At 40.2% G+C, this 14,832-nt stretch overlaps 1 protein-coding gene and 1 long non-coding RNA gene across 8 annotated transcripts in view; one reads left to right on the top strand and one right to left on the bottom strand.

Moving 5' to 3' along the window:
- LOC309361002 overlaps positions 1-9,300 on the top strand; it is a 37,542-nt gene extending 28,242 nt beyond the window's left edge. Inside the window, exons 2-4 of the long non-coding RNA XR_014164273.1 lie at positions 5,289-5,334; positions 6,206-6,322; positions 7,649-9,300. This is a non-coding gene — a long non-coding RNA (uncharacterized lncRNA). The remainder of the gene's footprint in view (positions 1-5,288; positions 5,335-6,205; positions 6,323-7,648) is intronic.
- SHISA6 (shisa family member 6) overlaps positions 1-14,832 on the bottom strand; it is a 254,044-nt gene that overhangs the window by 181,374 nt on the left and 57,838 nt on the right. The window lies entirely within an intron of this gene.

Here is a 14,832-nt window from a genome sequence, read left to right as displayed (position 1 = left end):
TTGCAGTATCATGCCTTAACTTCCCTGCATTGTTGCTCAGAAAGTCAGATAGGAATAAGCCAATCTTGTGCTGAAGCAAGCATAAGCAATTTTCCAGCACTCAAACTATAAAGTGGCTCAAACTATTCCCCTAGAATAACTTCTGCAGCAGGAAACATTTTCTATTCATGGAGGCCCAAGGATCACAAATGTGCAGGAAGCCTAAATGAGTAGAAAAGACCTCCCACCACAGCAGGACCCAGGAAAGTTGGTATAAACTGTGCTTGATGAGAAGGAATGGAAACATATGGAGAAGGCTGGCAATCTTGTGATTCATCGCTGTCACCCTGATGGAGCAAATACTTCTTAATTGTACCATAAGCTCTTCTTCTCTAGTCTTGCCATGTCCTTAGTCATTGGAAATCAATGGGGCTCCACCTTGCATCTTGGGACAAGCATGGGTGCCACCAGAAAGAGAAAAAGCAGGATGAGTCCTCATGTCCCTAATCAGAGATTGGAATAATTGTGGCATGTTCTGCAATGGGGTCCTCCATGGCACCAGGGAAGCTAACAGGACCATATTTTTATCCACACTAATACCAAGTAAGTCCCCATCACATTCACATTCACATTAACTATGCCACTGAAGAGGTGTGTCCAACTTCACGTCAGCATGTTACCAGATATAAATATACGCAGATTACAATATCAGTAGAAAATACCAATGCTTAGCAATTTCTTCTCTTTGACTGTAAAAGCTTCTTGGTTTAAACTCAATCACTAACAGAAGGTGATACCCACAAATTGAATATTGGAGGAGCAGAAAATGTATTGGAAGGAAATCAGTTTTTAATTTTTAAAAAAAGTAGGAATGGAACCTCACACAAGATTAAGCAAAAATATTGTAGGATGGGATAAACAGGAAATCCGAAGCTTCCATAAAACCTGGAACATGTTTGAACACTTGAATGCTGAAATCAGCCTTAACCCATTTGAGGGCCATAAGCATAACAGAAAAGTTGGACAAAATGAGCATCAAGGCTTTTTCCTTTATCTGACTCAATCCTACATTACCATTGTAACCCAGAGGAGGAGGATGAGTATTATGATTGTCACTTGGACATCCCAGCAGAAAAATCTGTCTCAATGAAGAGGAAGAGGATTTTAAAAATAAAATAAGAAACATCCCTGAAAAGCACTAAAAAGTTGTGAATACTCCCAACAAGACAGCTGCCTCCCTCACCTGCTCCCTGAAGATTTGTGTTACACTGTCTTCAGGGACCTGTGAATTATCTGACTGGTGTTTCAAAACTGCACAAGTAAGTAATAGGTAGCTGTTATAGAAACTGCTAAGAGACATGCTTCCTCAACCAACTCTGTAGGTACAAAATGACCTGGGGAAACTAGCCAGTGTTCAGCTTCAGAAACACAGGTGTCTGATCTCAGCTCTTGAAACTGATAATTGATAAACTGGGCAACTTGAATGTGTCATGGAAGGTGTCAAATGTTCACACGCTCACAGCCTGAGAAACTGAGTTGTTTATGTGATGATGGCAGGCCAAGAGTCAAACAGCACAAGATTTGACAAATTATTTCCAACTTTCCCATGTGGCTGCATGTGGCTGAAGCAGACCACTGATTTCACAACGCTTACCACAACATCATTGAAGACACATGAGATGTAATAGCTATATGCTGCAAAATACTGCAAGGGAAATTTAAAAATTCTATGGTGAACAAGGCCCTTCAGCAGGACAAAATATACGGAAGCCTCATATTCCAGTTAACAAATTATGGTCTGCAGCCAGAGTACTAGTGAGGTAAAACTACTGTAACTGAGCCATGAGCCTTTATTCACTTCAGATAAAACAAGGCAGCCTTCATTGTTGTACCACTAACTTAAAGAGATTATTAGCCTGTGAACTTTTCTTTTGGAGAGGGAGAGAGGCAGAAATATTCCACTATCTTTTTACCTTTTATTTGAAGAGTGGAGTCCATACCCTCAGTGTGATTCATCTTGGCATTGCTACAATATAAAACACAGCTTTCCCACCCTTCTTCCCCAGCACCCACAAAAAATTGACTCTGCGGAGCTCAGGAGAATGCTCAGAACAGTGAAGCCAAATGCTTCCCTAATGGAACAATCACTTAAGCATGATGTCGAATTTTTCCCTAAGTTTACAAAGTTATATAGTTATGCATTTGGGAAATAAATAATGTTGTGGTCAACAGGAAAAGACAAGTGAGGTGGAGCGTTTGGAGATGGGATCCTGACCATAAAATAACTAACTAAAAGCCGCTGAAGAGATCCTTGACTTGCTAGTTGTGATCAACATGCAGAATTATTAGGGCATGCATTTCCAATACTAAGCTCAGATAATGCATTGCTTGAAACAAATGTCCAGTTTTGGTCATTCATATCTGAGAAGAATATGTTGAAACTGGAACTAATGCGGAAAATAGCAAGTAGGATAAGTAGGGCCCCAAAACATTTTGTGTTCAGAGGGTTACAGAGCTGGGCCAGCTCAGCTTAGGAAAAATGAATGGAGATCTGTTGACAGCACTTAAACATAACATTTCCAGGACATTCAAAACTCATTAAAATGGGAGCCTTAATCAGGAGTCTGCAGATAATGGGGACTAGCAGTCTGCAGATAATGGGGACTAGCAGGAAAGCGCCGATGAAGTTTCACCATTGGCATAAATATTCTTATTGTCTCTAGTCTCTATCTGGGTTTATTGGTGAGGACTGTTACTTTTCCTTAGTCCTGTGACATCATAACTGTGTGCATAATGGAGTGCAAAATACCTGGCTTTGCCTGGGGATTGCGTCTGGTCCTGATCTGCATAGAGGCTTTCAATATGTTTGATGTGTTTTATTTACACTCCTCACTTGTGCCTTTAAGATGAAGAATTATATCTGGAGCAGCCATGAAAGGCAGCATTACAGGTTCATGGATTTGTTTGTGAATTTGTGCTGTGAAGCTTCCATAGCGAGCAAGCAAGCAAACCCTTGATTTTGCCTGTGTTTATTCCTGTGAGGCTGCTGCTTGGAAGATTTCCAGGCTCCTCTCACTTCCTTGGGATTATCAAGGTCTAACAAAAATATGGCATGCAAAAATATGCAGCAAATTCAGGAAGGCTGCCTGCCTGCTTCCTCCCCCCCTTAAGAAGAGACACTTCAGGATGGGAAATTTGGGATTCAGAAGATAGGGGGGATTATTCAGCACCTCCTGCCTACTACCACTTTGACACCCCTTCTCAAAGTGGATTTTCTCTTTTTAAAAAACTAGAACTGTTATTTTAAACATTAATCTGTTGATTGTATGAATGCTTAATTGCTTAATCAATTACTTTATTAACATGACTTAAAGCTGCCTATGAATAAAACATTATCTCAAAAGAAGAAGACGAAAAAACACTTTTTCAGACACATGCCACAGCAGACATCTCAGAAGAGGCAGAGGTGGGGGACTCTATAATATCTAAAATTACTGCTTGTGAAGTCCAGTTTGGATTAATTACAAACGAAGCAGTGGAAAGGACATTAGATTTTTTCCCTCCTTTTGAGAATATTGAATTTCTCATAAAATCCTTTGTGAGCAAAGCACCATTTTTAAGGCACTAAATGAGATCTAAGCAGGAACAGCAGATGTACTTATATGGCCAAATACTGATCAATAGATACTGAAAGAGAAACCCTTTCCAAGAGAATGTTGAAGCAGCCCTCCCCCTTTTTTGCTTTTACACATGTAAGCAATGTGATGAGGCAGCCCACAATCCCCACGCTTAAAGACTAGTGACAATAGAGAGCCCATGTAGCTCAGTAGGAAGAATCCTTCCTGGGAAAGGGCACTCAATAATAGACTGACTTTTCTCTTTGAGTTGTGTGATTTATTTTGACATAATACACAAGGCAAAGAAAGAGGAATTCATTAGGGTGAAATAGATTGCTACATAACTGCTAAGATGAAAATAAAGCCACTGGCAGAGAAAATGGAGGAAAGGGATGCCTTAAAGACACAGGTATGCAACAAAGTGGTGGCACGTGGCTATAAAAGAAAGCCAATCAGTAGCCTCAGTTGCTTTTTGTCAAGCCTACTGGGTTTGACAACTGTTTACCAGTTAGTGCAAGTTACCTCCATATGAACCATAGCTTTATAGACTGTGACAAAGATGGTTTACTCCCATCTCCCAAGGTGGGTTATGGAGGTGCAAATACTGATTTATCAGCATGAACTATTTAAATAAAATGGGCATGTAAACATAAGTTAAATCTGAATCTATTTCTTATGCCATTAAGATCAGCCTGCCGCTGACGCTATTCTTTTTTCAGTATAAGGATATACGGGATAAAAGGATAAAAAGGATGAGTGTGGGAAATGATAGTTTATGGGCTCTTGTTTGGGAAGTTCTATCTAGCCAACTCAATATAATTCCTCACTGCCTCTTCCTCTTCCGGCATATAGACATTTGTGCATTATCTATATGAGACATCATTTTACCGGTAACCTTAAAATCAGCATGTTTACAGAAACTTGTTTGAAAAGTTCTGTATACCCCACTTGATACAGTTTCTTACTCCTATCTCTGCCTCTTTCTCTTTCTGCATAGATATTTGCACATCATTCTACTAGTGACTTAAAGTTAGCAAGAAAATAATCACTAAATTTCAAACCAACAGTGCATACAATAGTGTATACAACCAGAATACATCACTCTTTGCCATCACCTCCAGTCTCACCAGTTTAAGAGGACAAGAATACCATGAACATCAGTATGCATGCCCCAACTGAGCTATATGATAGTCACTCAGGTTCTTGTCTTCCATGAGTATCTTTTCTCCACCACCTGAATTATGATATTATCTTCCACCAGACTTAGTAATGGGAGAGTAATTCAAAGGGGTGATGTGTGATGCATGCAAAAGCATTTCTCTCTCTGTCTTTTTAAACTGAGGAGCCACTGCAGAGTGTTGACTTCAAAAAGCTTAAATACAAACATTTCTTTGTTGCATTCTGACCAGTGTCTTTATTATATTTGGTGATCCTTTCATTATATGATCCTTTCATTATATGAAAAGATAAAGAAAGTCCTCAACCATCTTTTCCTACTCAAGTTGTAACTTTGAAATATTTTGCCATATTATATACCTTTGGCTAATTAAATAATCTATGGCCTTTTATACTGTGGTGGGGGGAGTGTTGTTTTTTGTTTGTTGCCATGTTACAAACTACTTTGCGATCCCTGGATGAAGGGTGGTATAGAAATGTAAATAATTAACTAACTAGTTAATAATACCACTTTAGCTTATCTCTTGGTCTCAGTGAAAACTCATGGCACTTCTACTTGGAAGTAAGTCCCACTGTGTCCAGTCCTTTTTATTGCTCTTATCTATGCCTTCTCCATTTGTGTGTACAATAGTTGTTTCAACAGAGTGCTGAAGACATACAATTTATTTATACAGAACATTATGGGAGACCCGTAATGCACATTACTGATTTCCCCCTTTCTAATAACACAGTTCTCCCTTCTGGTTGCTGCATCACTGGGATCTGAAATCTCACAAAGATTTCAAGATCGCTCTGTTGAGTAGGCAATAGGTTGTTAAGCACCAAGTGTTGAACTGGAGCAAAACAGACACATGACACCTGCGGCCTTTCAGCTATAGAGTGCATTCTCCAGGTCTGGAATTGGGGCATAGCCCCAGTCTGATCCCAATGTTGACACAGAATTTCATGTACCATTTTGTCTTTCTCTCTCCAAATGCTGCTATGTGATATCACCACAGTTTGATTTAGCTATCTAAACTAATTTTATTGTGCAAACATGGCCATTTAAGCATTGGCTGGTGGGGTTGGTTGTTTTGCTTCTTGAGCACTGCTGCAATGGGGTTGGTTAATCTGCTATGTTTATAAATGTTATTAGCTGCTTTGAGGACACTACCTGAATGTGGTAATGTATTTGACCAATGTTTATTTAAATGTTTAATGTACTGACATGTTTGAAGAAATTATGCCTCAGAAACATTTGTGCCAATAAACCTGGAAAGAATACTACCTGCCTGCCTGGATGTTTATACTCTAGACGGTATCCTACTATATGACTAGAACTGTTTTGTGGGATTTGCCATCTGAAAAATAATAGTTGCGACTGTGGATTTCTATTTGATATTTGTGTAAAGGCAGATGCATATGCTGCATTTAGCTTCTCTGCTATATTTCAGGATTAATGGGTGCTCCCCATACACCTTGATAATCCAACTTCTCCCTTGGCTCCACCCTCAGAGATCCTTGGCCTACTGGGATCACTCAGTGGAAATTCAGATGCTGCCTGTGCACAGGTCAAGTATTTTAGGTTACAATCTTCATCCTAATTGCCAGTGCCTGCTTCCCCCTATCTCTTATTAATAGCTGTCATTCATTGCAATTTTACCTTTGGTCCCAATGCCAAAGCTGAATGTGCTAGCAGAGATTCATTGCTGGCATCTTCAGGAACTTGCTAAAGAGGGCCAACTTCAAAATAAAAATAGAAAGTGATAAGACCCAGAAATTCCAAGTGCAGAGTTGGTACTACATAGTGCAATGGTGGGAAACAGAGAAAATTCTAACACTACCTGCTAACTGTACAATGACAGTTCTGCCTTGTGATAGGATATCTGAAAAAGACCACACAGTGAAACAAAATCTGCATAATGGTACAGTGACATGTTTGTTACGCTTGTAGAGTTTTACTTATCCTGTAAAATACAGTCATAGCAACAGTGATAGCTTATGGTGCTAGGTTTAGTTCAGTTTTGCATTTCCCTTTATCATGTTTGTTGTCCCTGAGCATATGAAATATATAATGCTGGCACATAGTTGGTGCTTTCTTCCCTTCTGCTTCAGATCTTTCTATGCCTTGTAATATGCCTATGAGCACATGTCTTGCTTCAAGCATCTTTATGGGTCCTTGGCCTGTCTCTGAAACAGACCTCCCTTCCTGTTGTCCTTTTGCTGCCCCATACTAAACAAGTTGTCCAGAGACAATGCAGATAAACTACCATAAATAAGATTTCCACTAGAGCAGGAATTCTTCGGTAATGCTCACTAACTATGAATCACCCTTCCCTAGTCTAGCTGTTCTGTCTGCAGCATATATAATTGGCTGCAGAACCTGGATAATCTTCCATTAATTTGAAATCAGAAAACAGAGTACACACACTTCATGCAATCACAACGAATAGATATTATATTGGGTGACAATAAACTAATTCATTGGGATGCAGATGACTGCAGTTTGCTCTCCCCGTGCCAATGTGATCTTGCTAACAAGTGTTAATGATAACTGGGAGTGTACTTGCCAAAATCTCGATTTTTGCATTGCTTATTCATGGAGAACTTTGGCTGCTGCTATGAGACTATGTGCCCCTTCCAGCTTTCCTTAACTATATCTAACTGGCAGCACATGAAGTGCTTAATGAACCATTTTGAGAACACAGGGACATTTGATGAAGTGACACAGTGAAAGAGGGTCCTGACTGCACTCCTTAAAGTGTGATAGCCTATCATGTATTCCTGTGAGCAGAACCTTGATGGTAAGAGTGGACACAAAGAGGGACATAGCCACACATGCATTTATACAGATTCATATCTACACAGTGGTTTTTAGTTGGTTTATTTTATTTCAGGTATGCAACGGAGGAGCAATCAACACCGAGACTGCAATCTAAAAGGGGGAAGTTTGTATTACTAGAAGATGACATGAAAAAGACATCAGGACCCTGGACAGCACTTAGGGAGAAAATGGGAGAACAAGAAAGACAAGGGAGAGTGCCATCATGACTTTGTGGATTTTGCAGGCTGATCCTGAAGAAAATTCTCTCACCCACATTCTAGCTTTTCTGTCCGTTTTTACAATTTTGTGTAGGTTTCTGTGAGATAAGTCATCAGGTTAACCACTACACTTTGAAATGAATAGGATATGTGTATCAGAGACAAGCATGTAAGTAAACATCCTTTTTTGGCTTAAAAAGCAATGTCTAATGCAACTCTTCACTTGCATGCCATCACATGTGCTCCTTATGCTATGCTGGAACAAATGCCATTACCATATGTGGGGTATGTGTATTGTCATGTTAATATCATTTTCCCGACTCTTGTCATCTCCCATCTACCTGTCTTCAAGTCCCTGTCTTCTCTTTGCTTACTTTCATTTGACTTAATCGTCATCCACTTTTTCTACCGAAACACACACAAAACAGCTTACAAAAGAGCTTCAATTAGGTACAATAAAAATATAGACATGCAATACAAAACACACAGAAAATACTCTATATTTTTCAGGTCTCCTGCTGCAACTCCCTACTGTTGTTTGTGTTTTTCTCTCATAATATTGTCCTGCTCATTTTTCATAGATGGCAGGCATCCTCAGTAAGATAACTGATTTCTGGAAGTTACAGGATTGCTCTGGTAGAAAGGGGCTGCCTCATTTATAGCTCACTAATGCTAGCTGTTGAATAGTTAAGGACTTGTATAATATTTGCATCCATTCACGTGAGATTCCTGTGCTCCTAACACCATTTACACTAACCTACAACCTAAGCAGCAGATGTTAGAAAGCAAGAAACTTGAGGGTTGTTTATTTCATATGTGTTTAGATGCAGAGCCTGATATAATATTCCCCCAATATAAAATGGAATTTGAAACACATATTCCTCATTTCACAAAGTATATGTCTTAAGAAACCACAATACTATTTGGAAGTGTTGTTAGCACAATAATATATGATCCAAGTCCTCCCATTGTGTATATTTCTACAACTTTTAATAGGGGTGGGGGGTGGAAAATCTTTTTCAGCTTGGGGGCCACATTCCTTTCTGGACAACCTTCCGAGAGCCACATGCCAGTGGTGGGCAAGGCCAGAGGAAGATGTAGGTGGAGCAATGAATGCAAATTTTACCTTTGTACTGTAGGCTAGCATCTACATGCACCTCCACAGCTTGCTTTGTCCTCTATCCAGGTAATTATCAGAGTTCAAGGAAATATTTCAGCTAGACCAAAAAAAACCCCAAACAAACTCAAGGAGGGTGTGGAGCAAGGCCAGCTGAGATGTGTGGCCTGGGGAGAGAGGGTGTGGATGAGGATAGACTCTGCTTCTTAGGGACATTTGTTGCAGAATTGCCCCTGACAGTGGAAAGGGCCAATGAAAAGAGGCAACTTTCATCTGAGGCGAAGTAAAGGATGTGAGGGGGAAACAGGAAATGAAGCATTCTGACAGTGCTTGTCCACACCTCCATTTGCCCCACTTTCCTCCAGGAAAACCTACAGTTTATAGCTGAATTAGACCATATTAATATTAATAATAATAATAATAATAATAATAATACCCTGCCCATCTGGCTGGGTTTCCCTAGCCACTCTAGGTGGCTTCCAACAAAATATTAAAAATGCAATAAAACATCAAACATTAAAAACTTTTCTGCAGATTGTTGTTTGCTCTGATTCAGTGGCAAAGAGTGTGTTTTCCAGGGAAACTGGTGGGGAAAATGCAAAACTGCCTGCACCCATACCTAAAAAGCAGGGTACAGGCAGAAATGTGGATGAGCACTTAAGAGTCTTAACTGATAGTATTCCAATGGGGATAAACTCCTTCATTTGGTTTCATGAATCACCAGGAAATCACATTGGCTATATATTGCGCACTTTATCTGATTCTTCAAAAACAGAGAAACTCAATGGCCAAAACAAATTGCATTGTGCAGAGTTATGGAATAAGGTTAACACCATTTAAATGAAAAGGAGCAAGGAAATGCAAAACCTGAGCAATTCCTGCTGTCAATAATCAGCCATGCTAGTTTGGGGTTTTTGTTTTGTTTTGTTACTTAATAGCAGAAATCCTGCAAAGATTGTCCAAGGGTAGCTTGGCACAAAGAACACCTGCATCCATGGTTTTGCTAAGAAGAAGAAAGGAATGGGAAGAAGCAATCTTATGAAAAAAAGTTTACAGTTATTTTAGACCATTTTTGTGCTTATGTGTGTACATAGCTGTTAACCAGACCTGCATGTCTTGTGACCCACCAAGCCAAACATTCCCACTATTCACCTAAAACATTCCAACAGGGCTCAATAAATGGCCTGGTTCCTCCCCCCTATTATCCAGGTACAGCAAAATCCAGGAGATTGTCAAATACCCAAAGCAGACCACAGTATATCACTGGTGGGCTGTGTTCAGCTGTAGTACATCACAAAACATGCAGGCCTGGTATAGATACTCTGTCATTCCAGAAACTCAACCCAACTTTGGTTTTCTTAAAATATGGTAGGTGAGAACAAAGCTACTATCAGAACCATGGCTTCAGATCCTGGCTTGTTCTCCGATCAAACCTAAAAGTTGTTGAGCCCCCTCCCCCTCTCTCTTGCTCTCTCTCTTACAAAAATGCGTCCAAAACATGATTTTTCAATTGACTTGCCTAAGATCCAGGACAGAGCGCTGCCCCCACCCCGGATGTCAATTCCACCTTTGAAATCATGGTTGCATCACAGGGAACGGTGATTTGCTTAAAAGCAAAAGAAGCAGCTTTCTCTCTCCTGTAGCATGTGAGAGGGGAGATGGGTCTATGAGCCTTAGGGCAGGCTTGTTCACATAGTGGGAAACATTGCAGTTATGTCAGAACTGTGCGTGATAATTAGAAAGAAGGTGGCTTTGCTTGTAGACTGAGAAAAATGTATTATACATCTGCACAGACAACTGCCATGTGAATCAACTGCTTAGAGTGTGCCTATTTTTCCTTGATACATAAATGGTGAGCATCTGGCAAAAGCACGGTAAGCTCCCTTAAGTGGATGTTATTTTGTACTGCGCATTCTCAGTGGAATGAAAGCAATGCAAGCAAACTTAACAAAGCAATGGAACAGTGTGTGAAGCATTTGTGAAGAAGATCCTGGTACAGGGAGCTCCTGCATCATGAGTAGGCCTATGGCCGGAGAGCTCTCGTTGATTATGCTGAAACAAGAGCACATTCCCATCCCATAGTTTGGAGAATATGCTTTGCCACTATTTTATAAACTGAAATGTGAGGCTGAGATGACTTATCCAGCTGAGTGTCATACCAGAAAAATAAATCACCAAAGCCTAGGAACCTGTGGAATCTCAAAAACCTCAAATCACTATTTGGTATTCAATGGTATAGCATATCATGTACCTATGCTCCCACCCCCAAACAATCTCCCAGTGAATTGATACTTAGCACTTGCAGCACAACCACACCACAAAGGATAGCTCAGAGTGGGAGGGGGAGGAAGAGCACATGTATCCTAGTGCAAAGAAAAACCAACACAAGATCACAAACAGCTCCAATTAACACAGTACTAAACACAATACACTGATGCGAAGTAAAGCCACCAGTGATAAAGCCATAACATGAAGATGCAATTTTTCAGAGGGAGTTATATCAGGGAATTGCAATGATAGTAGCTTATTGCATGAAGCTGCAATTAAGCTGGGTTAGATAGAACCATCTCTGTTTACAGGTAAACTTACTGAGATATTACAGCTGGTACAACAGCTTTGGTCCAAATGTGTGTGTGTATAAATATGCCAAGAGACGTGCCTGCAATTACAACATCTAAAGCAGTGATGGGTCAGATAAGCGAGAAACATGTATACATATTTATGGCTCTTGCATGCAAATAGCAGTATTCATTAATGGGTTAAGAAGACATGCATTCCTCAAGCCCACCAGTGCATCTTCACTTGCAAAAGGTTATTTTAAACAAACAAACAAACAAACAAACAAACAAACAAACACACACACATTTAAGTATTGCTGAATACATAAGAAATGCCATGGCTGAATCAGGCCAAAGACACAGCTAGTCCACTTGAAAACATTCAAAATAATTAACCTAAATCAAAAAAGGCCAAACCAACTGGACACAGGATGAAAAGCTGTCACACACTAAGGCACAACTATGCAAAGAGCTTTGCCAAGTCTCAAACAGCTCAAATAGTGAAGGCACAGCTTTCGGCTACAATCTGAAAGACACTTATTTGGAAGATAAGTCCCATTCATTTCAGTAGAGCCTACTTCAGAGTAAACACATTTAGGATTGGGGAGTGTATTAAAATAAATAAATAAACCCAGCTCCTTTTATTTAAGCATTCGCGCACAATATTTTTTCCAAGCCGCCTTCATTGGCCAGGAAAACCTGAAAGTTGCTTTTCTAAAATAATAAGGTTTGAAAATAAAGAATAGTTGTAATTGATTACATTACTGCAGAAGATTCAGCATTCTGTAGGGGGAAATCAATTCTAGAAAGGCTCCTAATTAAACAGTGAGAGTTGGCAAAACTGGATAAAGCTAGATAGCAAAAGCTCATTCACCACTTTCCTGCCTTGCACATGGCCGCTATCACTTATCAATTTTATGCTCCATTTTCTCCCCTCTGCCTTCCTGCCCTGTCAAACCAGGCCTGCATATCTAAGCAAAAATTCCCCGTAACTTCCTCTGGAGTAGTGGAAATGACAATAATATGTAGCCAGTCAGGAAAAAAAATTGGAAAAGCCTGGGACAAAGGAAGAGATGCTTCTGGGAATCTCTCTATAGGTCCCAGTGGCTATTACCTTCAACTCAGTGCTTTGTGCTTTCCATTCCTGTCTGACCTGTCTCCCATCCAATGAAATCCTTGAAAGGGCAGGCTCACAGGAAGTTTACATAAGTCCCTTTTCTGAAGGTTAGTTCCTGGTTCATATGTGGTGTTCGCTTTCCTCTCAATTTTGCGCTGCGCGTCTGCATACCACCCTACCCAGTGGGAGAGGATAATCCTATGGGCTCTGCCTCCACCTCAGTAAACTTTATTTGAATACACAAAACACAGACAATACACACATATATTGGTTCTTCTGTGACAGTTCCACAGAACTCATACTGCTTTTGGATGACACGTGTAGAGAAAGGTTTTCTTCCATTGAGTTAAACAGCAAGAAATGTCAGGAAAATAAAGGTTTTTTTTTTCTTTTTAACAACTTGTGAATGGTGAGCATCTATGGGAACAACAATAGCAACAAGGATGGATATATATGAAACAGCATGTTTCCACATACAATACATTGTTTCTGTAGAAATAATATATCCATATACATCTATAATATAAACGTACAACAATCTCACAGTGAATCAGCAGGAAACAATGTTGGGTTATCAAGGTGGCTTGTGCCTGCCCAGCAGTACAGACCACCATCTATGCGCTAATGTGCCACAGAGTGAGGTGGACCCTGGAAGAGACTTGGTGGTCAGTGAGCCTAGAAGCTGTGTCTTAGAACCAGGGAGTGGCCCAGCACAGAATAGGCTGCCCCTCTCTCCCCTCAAGTCTTTCGAGGAGGCTAACTCACTCTTCAACAATCGGAAGGCAACAGAATGTGCACAAGAAAGTTAAAAATAAGAATTCACACTATATTGAAAGGAAAACCCACTCGAAGAGGCAACAGAGTGATTAAAAGACGAGTCATCAAGGTCCCAGTAACAAGAAGTTCCTGAATGTCAGCTGTGAGCATCAAGATGATGCTAGATGGTACGTATGGCATGTATAATTTGCTATTTGACATAACCACATCAGCACACTCAGGATTGTACTGCATATACATATAATGTTACACAGAACATACATATTGCAGAATATGGATACTGACATGTTTTCTTATTTGTATAGCATATTATATATGTGTGATTGTTATATATCTATCTATCTATCTTTATATCTCTCACAGATTAGGTAGACACACAAAAATATATGACCCTTAAGGAAATCACTTTATAAAATACTTATAATATTGGGGAAAATATATCTGAATACAGTGCACTCCTGTTATACTGAATATGCTGATGCACATTCAATAGATGTAGTGAATAATATGAGCAGCAACCTTATAGCACAATCTACAAGGAGCATCTCATGCAGAAATCCCACTGAAAGTGTAGGGGACAAGAAGTAGAGGAGAACAAAGGCCATGTAGTCCAGTGATCTGCTTTGTGATTGATCCATGAATCCTGACTGGACCTTGAATCCATGGGCACTCTAAAGACCAGTTTGTGCAGTCTGGGTTGCACCATGTCACAAGCGAAGAGCAAGTGAACCACAGAAGGCACTGCCAAAGCAAACATCTCTAAAGGACAGGTGCACGAGAGCCCAGTGGTGTGTTCAAGAGGACAACAAAGCAGAGCAAGGCAAAACAAAACAAAGCTCCCAAGGCTGCTAGACAACCTGACCAGGGAAGCCCCTAGTCCAACATCGAAACATTTCCCATTGATCTGTATAAAAGGAATAAGGACACCCCCGTCCCCATCCACCCAACTTTAGCTAGATGGCCTTGGAAGAATTGCAAGATAACTTTCGGCAAGTATTAGAATGCATATGCTTGTGTAATATAGCCGTGGGAGCTGCAAAACCTTTCCCCATTATGAAATTTCAGTGGGGTTTGTGCATGAGACATTTCTGTTAGATTTGTTCATAGTTATTTGCATCTGTACCAAACCATTAGCTTAATCTGCTCTAAACATTTCCCCTCCCATGTGGTACACATGTACAGTATAAGTGGAGCACACTCTGCTTCTACGGCAGCATCCCAGTTTTGGAATGGTGCCACTTTTCTATCCCATGGCTATGGTGGCATTACACTCCCTTCTGTTTTCTTGGGAAATGGTGGCAAGGAAGGCATTTTGCATCCTGTCAGACTGCAAACAGCAATTGGCTCATGTCTGTCTGCCAGTCTATACCTCTCCCTGGCCCAAAATGCCACCTGTCCCTCTACAGTTTTAATATCCCACCAATGGCACTTTTTTTGAACTTGTAACTCCATGTTCCAGCATAAACCAAT

The sequence above is a fragment of the Podarcis melisellensis genome (assembly GCF_964234715.1).
Source record: "Podarcis melisellensis genome assembly, chromosome: 2".
NCBI lineage: Eukaryota > Metazoa > Chordata > Lepidosauria > Squamata > Lacertidae > Podarcis > Podarcis melisellensis.
This window is presented reverse-complemented; position numbering and strand designations above follow the sequence as displayed.